Source organism: Notamacropus eugenii, chromosome 2 (assembly GCF_028372415.1).
Source record: "Notamacropus eugenii isolate mMacEug1 chromosome 2, mMacEug1.pri_v2, whole genome shotgun sequence".
Classification (NCBI taxonomy): domain Eukaryota; kingdom Metazoa; phylum Chordata; class Mammalia; order Diprotodontia; family Macropodidae; genus Notamacropus; species Notamacropus eugenii.
In genome coordinates, this window is record NC_092873.1 from 508031893 (window position 1) to 508045309 (window position 13417).

At 40.8% G+C, this 13417-nt stretch overlaps 1 pseudogene; it reads left to right on the plus strand.

Moving 5' to 3' along the window:
- Positions 1 to 735: 735 nt before the first annotated feature.
- On the plus strand, positions 736 to 12820 carry LOC140523231 (cytochrome P450 4B1-like; annotated as a pseudogene).
- The last annotated feature ends 597 nt before the right edge of the window (positions 12821 to 13417 follow it).

Sequence of the window (13417 nt, forward strand, 5' to 3'; positions counted from 1 at the left end):
GAAGATTGACTGTGTCTCTCTGCCTTTGTATGAACTGGCCCGAATGCCAGGAAGACTTTTTCTCCTCATCTCCAGCTTCTGGAATCCTGGAATCCTCAGCCTCCTTCATATCTTGGTTTAGGCTTTTGTGGGGGAAGCCTTTCCTTATCCTCGCAGGTGTTCTTCCTTTCCTCCCCTTACCTTACATTCACTTTTCCCTATATACTCACAGACCATTAGACTGTAAGCTCATTGAGGGCAGGAACTATCTTTTGCCTCTTTTTGCATTCCCAGTGTTTAGCACAGTGCCTGACACATAGTACGTGTTTAATAAACATTTCTTCATTGATTGATTCATAGTCTTCCCATCAGAATGTGAATCCCTCAAGTGTGGAGACTTAGAGGGGTCACTAGAAAGAACATAAGGATTTTTGTTCTTCTGCCTCCGTGGTGCCATGTGTTCTAATTTTCCTCTCGCTCTACATTCTCTTTTCTATGTTTTAAAGTCCCTTCAAGTTTGAACATTCTGGGTTTTGTGACTCAAGGTTATTTCCAGCACTGTCATTGTCTTTGTATGTTTTCTTAAGTAGGTTAAACCTTCCCAATGCAGTCTTATTCCATGACTAAGACCTTCAGAAAACCCTTTAATTTCAATTTTGATGAAGACTGACTGTGTGGTCCCAGAAGGAGGAATGGATTCACTGTTGTTCAAAGTTTCCAGGTACCTGAATCCTGTCCCCATGATATTTTCTGCTCTCTCATGTGTTCTCCCTCCTGATCCCAGGGAAGGGGCTACTGGTCTTGGATGGGCCCCAGTGGTTTCAGCACTGGAAACTGCTCACCCTTGCCTTTCACTCAGAGGTCCTGAAAGCGTATGTGGACCTGTTTGTGGAGTCTACCAAAGCTACATTGGTGAGAGGCTCCTTCAGTCATTGTTCTGATCCTTGTCCCTCCCCCTGGGAATAAATCTAAGGTAGAGCTAATTTGTAGGGGAGTTTGGGTTGAGGCCTGTAGTGATACATGGGACAGAATGTCTTTTTGAATAGATCAGAAAAGGAAACTGGACAGTCTGGAAAGGGGTGCAGGAAAAGGGGTGAGCCTTGAGAATAATAGACCTATGGGTCTATGGGGCTTGAGGCTGGAAGGGGTATCTGATTTTGGATCTTTTTCAGGACAAATGGGACAAGAAGCTATAGATGGACAAGTGTGTAAACATTTTCCCAGATGTGGGTCACACTGCTCTGGACAGTCTGATTAAATGTATCTTTGGAAGGAGCACTAGGCACCAGATACAGGGGTTAGGGAAAGGGCACTGACTGTCCTGGGAGAGTTGTCTTTACCTGGCCCCTAGGGAATAAGCTCCTGGTCTGAGAGGAGACACAGCCCTGTCCTGGGGAGCCCCTTTTTTGAGGTGGAGAGACACAAATACTGAGAGAAACATCACTGAGTTCTATATGGTAAAGTCTTGATGGAAGATATGGGACTTTGATTGACTCCCACCCCCATTACAGAACTTAGTCTTCCAAGGTTGTTAGCTCTAGATTGTAGGGGGAATGACTACTCAAAATGTCAAAACACAACTACCCCTTTTCTCTCCTCCCTCACCTTATTGCTTTAGTTCTTCCTCTCCTTGTCCCCTGCAGTGACATCAGATACCATCAGGCCATTGGAGAATTCACAGTGTTGATGTAAGAGAGACTGGCAACCTTCCAGTATCACAACGACTTCTTCTACTACTGGTTTATGCTTCATGGTCAGAAGTTCCTTCAGGCCTACAAGGTTGCTCATGACCATAATGGTGTGTCTCCAGCCTGAGGTTGCCTTTTTATCCCTCCTTCTCTCTCTCCCTCCCTCCACTTCTCCCTTCCTTTCTTCTTTCCTCTCTTCCTTCCTTTATTTTTTCTCTACTTCCTTCTTTCCTTCCTCCTTCTTGTAGCTTCACTCCTAGGTCCCTCTACTTGGTAGCTCCATGGGTTATTCCTAATTAACTCCCATGAAGTACACTCTTTTTGTGACTTTGCAGCCTCCTGTCCTCTACACCTTCCATAACCAAATCATACCATATGACTCTTCCCTTTCAGGCAGGAGGAAGTATTTCACAGGATCACAGAATCTCTGAGTTGGAGGAGATGTCAGAGAGTATGTAGTACAATGTCTATCTGAGTAGGAAAACTTACTACAACATTTTCAGCAAGAGGTTGTCTAGCTCCTGTTTGAGGATATCAAAAGATAGGAACACATTAGTACTCCAGACATCCCAGTTCCATCTTTGGACAGCTCCAATTTTCAAGAAGATTTCCTTATATCAAGGACAGATGTCCCTCTCTGCAATTTCCACAGTTGGTCTTAGCTCTGCTTTCAGAGTCTGAGAAGAACAAGCCTAATCTCCTTCCCACCTGATAGCCATTCAGATATTGAACAAATGACCAGACCTCCTAGAAATCTTCCCTTCTCCAGGCCAAACATCTTTACTTCCTCCAATTAATCCTCATATCTCATGGTCTCAAGGTCTTTCATTAGTCCAGTCATCCTCTTCTGGGTGCTCTCCTGTTTCTCAATGTCCTTGCTAAAATGTGGTGCCCAGAACTGACTCCAGTCCTACAGATGAGGTTAGAAAAGTCCAGCAGCTAACAGGACTCTCAGCTACATCGTTAGAGCCTCTGGACCCTTTCTGAGGCAAACTGAGACCACATTAGCTTCTCATTGGCTGCTCTGTTATACCCTCAACTCCTATCCATCTTTTACCTGCCTCAGACACTCGGATCTTTTACAGATGAACAGAATTCTCTCACCCATCTTGTAACTGTGAAATTGGTTTTTTGAACCAGAACATTAAGCTTTAAATTTTCAATCTATATACAATTTCACCATATGTTTGGCATATTTTTATACCTATTGGAAATATTTTTGTTTTTGTCTCTGTGGCTAAGTGTTGTTAATTATCTTTCTCAGCTTTGTGATATTTTTATGTTTCATAAGCAAATTATCTAGGTTTTTATCCAAGTAATTGATAAAACTGTCAAAAAAGCACATAGCTGACTGGAGAAGAGATTTCTAGGGTAGTCTCTCTGAGATCTCCTTCAAAGTTGATACTAAAGCTAATAATTAACTAATATTTAACATTTAATTTCAGCCAAACTGGACTATCCAGTTTTTTTTAATGTTTACTTATTTTAGTTTTCAACATTCATTTGCACAAAATTTTGAGTTTCAAATTTTCTCCCGCTCTCCCCACTCCTACCCCAAAATGCCATGCATTCTGATTACCTCTTGCCTCAATATGCTTTTCCTTCTATCACACCCCTCTCTTCCCTTATCCTCATCTTCTCTCTTTTCTTGTAGGGCAAGATATATTTCTATACCCCATTACCTGTATTTTTTATTTCCCAGTTGTATGCAAAAACAATTCTCAACATTCGTTCCTAAAACTTTGAGTTCCAACTTCTCTCCCTTCTTCTCTCCCCACCCATCCCCACTGAGAAGGCAAGCAATTCAATGTAGGCTATGTATGTGTAGTTTTTCAAAAGACTTCCATAATAATCATGTTGTGTAAGACTAACTATATTTCCCTCTATTCTATCCTGCCTCCCATTTATTCTGTTCTCTCTTTTGACCTTGTCCCTCCCCATAAGTATTTACTTCTAATTATTCCTTTCTCCCATTTGCTCTCCCTTCTATCATCCCCCTCACCATACTTTTTCCCTTTTCCCCTACTTTCCTGTAGTGTAATATAGATTTTCATACCAAATTGAGTGAGGATGTTTTCCCCTCCTTTAGCCAAATATTAAGAGATTAAGCTTCATTTTTTCCCTCTCACTTCCTCCTTATTCTCCTCCATTGAATAAGCTTATTCTTGCCTCTTTTATGAGTGATAATTTGCCCCATTCCATTTCTCCCCCCAATATATTCCTCTCTCACCCCCCATTTTTATTTTTTTAGATATCACCTCTTTTTATTCAACTCACTCTGTGCTCTCTGTCTCTGTCTCTGTCTCTCTGTCTCTTTCTATATATATACATATATGTGTATATACGTATGTGTGTGTGTGTGTGTGTCCAACTACCCAAATACTGAAAAATGTCTCAAGAGTTACAAATATTATCTTTCCATGTAGGAATGTAAACAGTTCAGTTTTAGAAAGTCCTTTATGATTTCTCTTTCCTGTTTACCTTTTCATGCTTCTCTTGATTCTTGTGTCTGAAAGTCAAATTTTCTTTTCGGTTCTGGTCTTTTCATCAAGAATGCTTGAAAGTCCTCTGTTTCCTTGAATGAACATCTTTCCCCCTGAAGTATTATACTCAGTTTTGCTGGGTAGGTGAGTCTTGGTTTTAATCCTAGTTCCTTTGACTTCTGGAATATCATATTCCAGGCCCTTTGATCCCTTAAGGTAGAAGCTGCCAGATCCCATGTTATCCTGATTGTATTTCCACAATACTCAAATTGTTTCTTTCTAGCTGCCTGCAATATTTTATCCTTAACCTAGGAACTCTGAAATTTGGCTACAATATTCCTAGGAGTCTCTCTTTTTGGATCTCTTTCAGGAGGTGATTGGTGGATTCTTTCAATATTTATTTTACCCTCTCATTCTAGAATATCAGGACAATTTTCCTTAATAATTTCATGAAAGATGATGTCAAGGCTCTTTTTTTGATCATTGCTTTCAGGTAGTCCCCATAATTTTTAAATTGTCTCTCCTGGATCTATTTTCCAGGTCAGTTGTTTTTACAAGGAGGTATCTCACATAATCTTTTATTCTAACCTGGTTTTGTTTTGTTTTGCAATTTCTTGGTTTCTCATAAAGTCATTAGGTTCCATCTGCTCCATTCTAATTTTTAAAGAACTATTTTCGAGGGAGGCGGAGCCAAGATGGCGTAGTAGAAAGACGCACATACACATAGCTCCGAACCCACAACCCATAGAACAACTACAAAGAAGTAACTCACAGCGAATTCTGCATCCAGAGGCCACAGAACATTGGAGCGAGGGAAATTTCTGTTCCGGAGAGACCTGCAAACCTCTCGTAAAAGGTCCTTCGTGCTGCGGACTGGGCGCCGGGACTGGGAGCTGAGTACAGCCCTGCCGTGGCCGCGGCACCGAGAGGAACAGATCCGAGCGGGCTTCAGGGACGGGATCTCCAGCGGCCGCACAAGTACCTCCACCCACAGGTGACGGGGGTCAGTGAGAGAGTCCCTTTGGCGGGTCGAGGGGGGAGTGGGGTGCCCCCATGGCTCGGGCCCCCTCGGGAGACAGAAGCTGAGGGGCAGCGGCAGACCAGGGCTCCCCAAGCAGGCAGGAGCCTGGATCCATTGTTGAAGGTCTGTGCATAAACTCCCTGAGGGAACTGAGCCTGAGAGGCAGCCCTGCCCTCACCTGAGCATCTGAATTTAATCTCACACTGAATAGCAGCCCTGCCCCCGCCCAAAGCCCTGAGGCTGGAAGCAGCATTTGAATCTCAGACCCCAAACACTGGCTGGGAGGATCAGGAGGTGAGGTGGGTGTGAGGAAAATATTCAGAGGTCAAGTCACTGGCTGGGAAAATGCCCAGAAAAGGGAAAAGAAATAAGACTATAGAAGGTTACTTTCTTGGTGAACAGGCATTTCCTCCCTTCCTTTCTGATGACTAAGAACAATGCTTACCATCAGGCAAAGACACAGAAATCAAGGCTTCTGTGTCTCAGCCCACTCAATGGGCTCAGGCCATGGAAGAGCTCAAAAAGAATTTTGAAAATCAAGTTAGAGAGGTGGAGGAAAAGCTGGGAAGAGAAATGAGAGACATGAAGTCAAAGCATGAACAGCAAATCAGCTCCCTGCTAAAGGAGACCCAAAAAAATGTTGAAGAAAATAACACCTTGAAAACTAGCCTAACTCAATTGGCAAAAGAGGTTCAAAAAGCCAATGAGGAGAAGAATGCTTTCAAAAGCAGAATTAGCCAAATGAAAAAGGAGATTCAAAAGCTCACTGAAGAAAATAGTTATTTCAAAATTAGAATGGCACAGATGGAGGCTAAGGACTGTATGAGAAAGCAAGAAATCACAGAACAAAGCCAGAGGAATGGAAAAATGGAAGATAATATGAAATATCTCATTGGAAAAACAACTGACCTTGAAAATAGATCCAGGAGAGACAATTTAAAAATTATGGGACTACCTGAAAGCCATGATCAAAAGAAGAGCCTAGACATCATCTTTCATGAAATTATCAATGAAAACTGCCCTGAGATTCTAGAACCAGAGGGCAAAATAAATATTCAAGGAATCCACAGAACACCGCATGAAAGAGATCCAAAAAGAGAAACTCCTAGGAACATTGTGGCCAAATTCCAGAACTCCCAGGTGAAAGAGAAAATATTGCAAGCAGCTAGAAAGAAACAATTCAAGTATTGTGGAAATACAATCAGGATAACACAAGATCTAGCAGCTTCTACATTAAGGGATCGAAGGGCATGGAATAGGATATTCCAGAAGTCAAAGGAACTAGGACTAAAACCAAGAATCACCTACCCAGCAAAACTGAGTATAATACTTCAGGGGAAAAATTGGTCTTTCAATGAAATAGAGGATTTTCAAGCATTCTTGATGAAAAGACCAGAGCTGAAAAGAAAATTTGACTTCCAAACACAAGAATGAAGAGAACCATGAAAAGGTGAACAGCAAAGAGAAGTCATAAGGGACTTACTAAAGTTGAACTGTTTACATTCCTACATGGAAAGACAATATTTGTAACTCTTGAAACATTTCAGTATCTGGGTACTGGGTGGGATTACACACACACACATGCACACACGCACACACACATAGAGACAGAGTGCACAGAGTGAATTGAAGAGGATGGGATCATATCTTAAAAAAAAATGAAATCAAGCAGTGAGAGAGAAAGATATTGGGAGGAGAAAGGGAGAAATGGAATGGGGCAAATTATCTCTCATAAAAGAGGCAAGCAAAAGACTCATTAGTGGAGGGATAAAGAGGGGAGGTGAGAGAAAAACATGAAGTCTACTCTCATCACATTCCACTAAAGGAAAGAATAAAATGCCTACTCATTTTGGTATGAAAACCTATCTTACAACACAGGAAAGTGGAGGATAAGGGGATAAGCAGAGTGGGGGGGGGGGATGATAGAGGGGAGGGCATGGGGAGGAGAGTGCAATTTGAGGTCAACACTCGTGGGGAGGGATAGGATCAAAAGAGAATAGAAGTAATGGGGGACAGGATAGGATGGAGGGAAATATAGTTAGTCCTATACAACACAACTATTATGGAAGTCATTTGCAAAACTACACAGATTTGGCCTATATTGAATTGCTTGCCTTCCAAAGGGAAGGGGTGGAGAGGGAGGGAGCTAAAGAAGTGGGAACTCAAAGTGTTAGGATCAACTGTAATGTTCTTACCACTAGGAAATAAGAAATACAGGTAAAGGGGTATAGAAAGCTATCTGGCCCTACAGGACAAAAGAGAAGACAGAGACAAGGGCAGAGAGGGATGATAGAAGAGAGAGCAGATTGGTCATAGGGGCAATTAGAATGTTTGGCGTTTGGGGGGGGAGGGGAGAAAAGGGGAGAAAATTTGTAACCCAAAATTTTGTGAAAATGAATGTTAAAAGCTAAATAAAAAAAAAATGTCAAGAAAAAAAAAAAGAACTATTTTCTTCAGTGAGTTTTTGAACCTCCTTTTCCATTTGTCTAATTCTGTTCTTTAACGTATTCTCCTCATTGACTTTTTGGGCCTCTTTTGCCATTTGAGTTATTCTATTTTAAGTCTATTGACTTGCTTTTCATGATTTTCTTGCATCACTCCCATTTCTCTTCCCAATTTTTCCTCCACCTCTCTTGCTTGATTTTCAAAATCCTTTTTGGGCTCTTCCATGGTCTGAGACCATTGTATATTTATTTTGCAGGTTTTGCATGCAGAAGCCTTGACTTTTAGGTCTTCCTCTGAAGACCTAAATAGTTCCTCCTCATCTGAAAGGATGGAAGGAAATATCTGCTCACCAAGAAAGTAACCTTCTATTGTCTTATTCTTTTTCTCTTTTTTGGACATTTTCCCAGCCAGTTACTTGACTTCTGAGTGCTTTGTAAGGGCAGTGTTCAGGGCTGATATTCAGGTTAGCTGCTCAATTCCCCCAGGGGCACTAGGAGGAGAGCTCCAAAAATGGAAGCTGCAGTTGCAGTGGCTGATGCCAGAGTCCAGACCATGCTCCCCTCTTCTGGGTAACTGAGCCCTCCCCCTGACCTTTGAAGCTGTGTGTGACATTTGTGGGTTGTACAATCTTGGAACTGCTGCTGCCAGTGGCTCCCTGAGGTCTGTTCAGGATCCTGTCCCTGCCATGTTGGGCTGCTTTTCATGCTTCCTGGGCTGTGCTGCATGCACTCTGCAACAATCCAGTTTTTTAAAAATCAAGTTCATTTTGCATGCAATAAAAGTATAGGAGACTTTTCCAAAAGCTTTATTAAAATTTAGGTGAACCATATCAGTAGTTTTCCTGAATAAACTAGCCTGATTCTACTGTCAAATAAGGCAATGATTCTATCTTGGAATACCCTATCCTGGATGACCTCAGGTAGGTGTTTTATAATCACCACTCCCTTGCTAAAAACAAAAAATGTTTTAAGTATAATTTTCCTTTTTCATTACTAGTCATTTTCTAATAGTTTTAATTGCTGTGTGTTTTCTTGTAATATAGTCAATTTCTAGATATAATCCTTCCTCCCATCCTCAACCTTCACCACCTAGAATTCAACCCTCACATGTGACAGGAAATGCACTTAAGCAAAAGATGACTGCATGGGACAGTTTATGCAACCTTATTTCCTTATGGTCCTTGACCTTTCTGCCAGGAGAAATGACATATGGATCATTACTTGTTCTTAGGGAAGAGATAACGATTTTTGTTTACATTTCCGTAGAGTTTGACTTCCTTTTCAAGATATTTGCATTGTTGTGCAGTCATTGTGCATATCATTCATCTCTTTCTACTTATTTCACTTTGGATCTCTTCATACAAATCTTCCCATGTTTGGTTTCCTCAGATTTATCATTTCTTGGTGAATGGGGACATTTCATTATATCCACATACCACCTTTCCTAGCCATCTCTAAATGATGGGCATTCGTTTTGTTTCCAGGTCTTTGCTGTAAATAAAAAAAAAGATGTGAGTTGACCATGTTACAATATATTGGAACTGTTTTTCTGTCTGACCTCCACAGGTCATATGCTCAATAGTGGATAAAAGTTGTGAACAATTCAGTCACTTTTATTGTGCAGTTTCACATTGTTATCTGGAACATCCAAAACTTAAAACTGTTTCAATTTGCATTTCTAAATCATTATTTATTTGAAGTATATTTATATGGCTTTTAATAATTATTTTGTTTTACATATTTAAATCTTCTGCTTCTTTATTGATAGAAAAATGGCTTACATATTTATGTCAATTTCCTATATTGTGTTGGATAACAGAGTGTTATCTGTAAAAGCTTATGAAAATATTTTTCCCATTCAGAAATTTCTCTTCTTATTCTATCTGCATTGACTTTATTTGTGCAAAAGTTTTTTAATAATAGAAGTTATTTCAATAATAGAAGTTATTCATTCTGTTTTGTAAGTACACCTCTATCCCAGTATGACATAGACTGCTGTCCTTGTAGCCAAGAAGAAATGGGTTGAAATCCCACCTCTGCCACATACTTGTTGTGTGATTCTGAGCAAATTTCTGAATCCATCAGTGTTCTAAGTGATCCTTCAGGACTATATATAAGTTACCGTGAAGGAGCTGATATGTGTGGCAAAGTGAATTTTCTCACCCAGGAGTTCCTTGAGTTTTATACTAATGAAATCAAAGATCCTCTGTCTGTCTTTCTCTGATTTTGTCTCTCTGTCTCTCCCTCTATCTCTCTCTATACGTGTGTGTGTGTGTGTGTATGTGTATAATGATATATCATAATTTTACATTTAAGTTGTATATTCGTTTGTAGCCAATTTTGCTTTATGGTTCAAGGTGCTGGCATAAATCTACTGATTTTTTTCTAGATATTTACTACCCATATATTTATGTAAGAAGCCAAACTGCTCCTATTTAATTCAATTTAACAAACATTTGTTTAAGGGTCGTAGCTTCCTTTCTGAAATGATCACAAACAGATCTTGAATATTATATTCTTTAGTTCTGACAGGAGACATTTAACTGACGATTGTGGGTTTTTTTCTTTTTTTTTTAAATGACCGTACCTGCTTCCTCGTTCGGGAAATCAGTGCCACATTCAATATTCCCCAGTCCTGTGGCATTTCTTCTGTTTTCACTGATCTTTCAGAGGCCATTAGCTGTGGCTCAGCAAGCACACCCACCCATTCTGGTGGGTTTATGTAGGCCAGGTGACTGATAGTAACTGCATGTGGTTCTCTTGGTACTATTTCCTCCCTAATCTTAGTTTTCTACTCCCTGTTGACATTTTTATTCTATCCTCTTTACTGGCAAAAAGAGTTCTACATAATAAGGAAAAGAAAAGCAAAAAAAAAAAATGGTTGAATGAATCTGTCCTCTCTATCCTCAGTCAATTACAGTTGTAGTCACTGCCACCCTGGACAGTGGACTTATCTGTCCCTTGATCTTGCTTTTCTCCTTTTTTGTTGTCCTTAATTTTCTTTACCAGTCTCAGCTCATTCTGAAATAATAATAATAATAATAGTTAATATTTATATATCATTTAAAGCTTGCAAAGCCAATGTATATATGTCTATTTACACACACATGCATATATATGCACATACAAGCACATATACATGCAAATATATGTGTGTATACCTATCTATCTAAAATTTAGTCCTCACAACAATTACAGGTCCTTTTATTATCTCCATTTTGCAGAGTAGGAAGCTTTCTGAGAGAAGTGAAATATCTTAACTGGAGTTACACAGCTAATATGTGAAACCAAATTTGAACTCAGGTCTTTCTGACTGCAGTCTGACACTCTATTCACTGGGCCACATCTCTGTCTAACTTGACACTATACTTTAGGACTACGAGCTTATGTTCATCTCATCTTTCCATCTTCTTTGCCTTCTCTAATTCTTCAGTGAATCTACAATCTCATCAATATAACTACTCCCCCCAAAGATGTAGATACCAAATAATGAATCTCAAATAATTCTGCCTGTCTCTTAAATCTAAGTAAATGGATGAGTTCCTTGTGCATCCACATTTGTTTACTTTGGTATCATCCTCCCTTTCCTCTTTATTGGAACTATTTCTCTTTTGTCTCCAGGATTCTATTCCCAAGAGCCTCCAATCCCTCTTGGGAAGACTTTCTCTGTGGAATTTTAGGTCATGAGATCTTATTTAGTTTTTATTTGATCCCCTTGAAATCTGTTCTCTAAAATCAGAGATTGTCAAGCTATTCCCAACTTTTGATGACAAACAAAATGGAGTGGTAATTTCTCCATAAGATTTCCATCATTTCAACACAGAGGAGGAGGAGTCCTGGTGGGTGCAAAGGGGAACCTCTCTGCTTCCTCTGTCATGCCCATTTATTTTTCTATGTAGGAAGTTCTTTGCCCACCAAAATGCCCTTTTCCTCTTGCTCAGTGGCTCCAAGAATTAGAACTCCTGATAGGAAGACTTTTCTAGCTAACTAGAATAAGGGTTGGACATTGCTCCCAGTGGGGCTTTCAGCAGTAGTGAATTCTGAATCGTTCATTGCAGTGAGGGCTTAACTGAGGCATCTATAACCCTAAAACAGTATATTTGGAGGAAAGAGCCCTGGTTCTTCCACTTATTCCATTTGATTCCATGACCTTGACTTAACCATTTCTCCTCACTAGGATTTAATTTCCCTTTCTGAAAGTTGGGTGCTTGATTTTGTCCACCCTTTCTAGGACTAACACTCTGATTTCCTTGCACAGACCAGGTGATTAGGGCCAGAAAGTCTGCCCTAAAGGAGGAGCAGGAGCAGGAGAAGATTCAGGGGAAGAAACACCTAAATTTCCTGGACATTCTTCTTGGGGCTGGAGTGAGTATGAGGGGCTTCAAAGGGATGGATTAACTCCCAGTTCAATTCAGACAAAGCCAAAGTGGATCTTCAGGCCCCTCTTTGTTCCAAGGAATGTCTGTCTCTCTCCTGTTCCTGCTTCTGATTTTGTACATTTGCTCATTTATCAGATAGGATGAGAGATCACTGAAGAAAGGGACTGTCCACTCAAGGCTTCCTGGAGGAGCTGGGGAAGGGTGGATAATTTGAACTTGACCTTGATTCCAGACAGGCAGAGTGAAAAATAATCAAATATGTTATAGCAGAAAAGGTGCTGGATTTGCTGTCAAAAGCACTGGGTTCAAATTCTGGCTCTGATTCTTACCATCTGTATGGTATTGAGAAAGTCACTTCCCCCAGTTGAGTCTCACTTTACTTCTCTGTAAAATGAGATTTGGCTCAAAAGTCTCTAAGGCCTCTTTCTGTTCTAAATCTTATGCATAAGAAGGAAATTCATGTAGAAGGATGATTCTTCCTCCAGCTCCGTTAAAAAAAGAAGACCCATTTCCCTCCTATTCAGGTTCTTTTTCTCCTATTTAGCAGCATTAATTGAGGGGAAGTTCTCCCTGAAACCTACTTTGAATCCCTCCTATTGTATCATCCACCCATTTTTGTAACCTTCATTTCTTCCTGAAGGATGAGAGCAAGGCAAAGTTGTCAGATGCAGACTTCCAGGCTGAGGTGGACACGTTCATGTTTGGGGGCCATGCCACCATGACCAATGGCATCTCCTGGTTCTTCATGGCCCTGCACCAAGAGCACCAGCAGTAATTCCAGAAGGAGGTCCAGGACATCTTGGGAAATTGTGACACCATCCAATGATGAGTCCTGAGCCTGCTCTGTCTCCGAATTGGCTGAGAAGTGTGCCAGGGGATGCAGGGACCCTGTCAGGACCTGCCCTTCTCCCTCAGGCTCTGCTTCTTATTACTGTTGTGGATGTGCCAAGGGTCTCTTCCTTCTTCTGGGCTTCAATTTCCTCATCTATAAAATAACGGGATTGCATTAATTGGTCTCTAAGGAATCTTGAAGGGATCGATCTCAAATCCAATGACTGCATTCCTATAGTTAACTCCAAGGTCTTAATAACCCTTGATCTTCCCCACTGGCGGAATTTGAGGGAGCTCATACTTATGGGACAAGTCCTCCTCCAGAACTTTCTCATTTCCCTCCCTATCCCAGGAGGGACTTTGGGTCAATTCCAGTCCTGGATTTGAGGTCGCCTGGCAGTGAGCCTGAAGCTTCCTGGGGAACCATCTCATCTACTTGGGTCTACCCCAGTCTCTAGATCTGAGGCTTGGATGTCTCCTTATTTTCTCAGTCTTCCTTAGTCTCTTGACTATTTGGCAAAGTCTCCCATGTTGTTCTTCTCAGAATCAAGGAATTTGAGTTGGAAGATACCCCAACTATCATCTAGTCCAA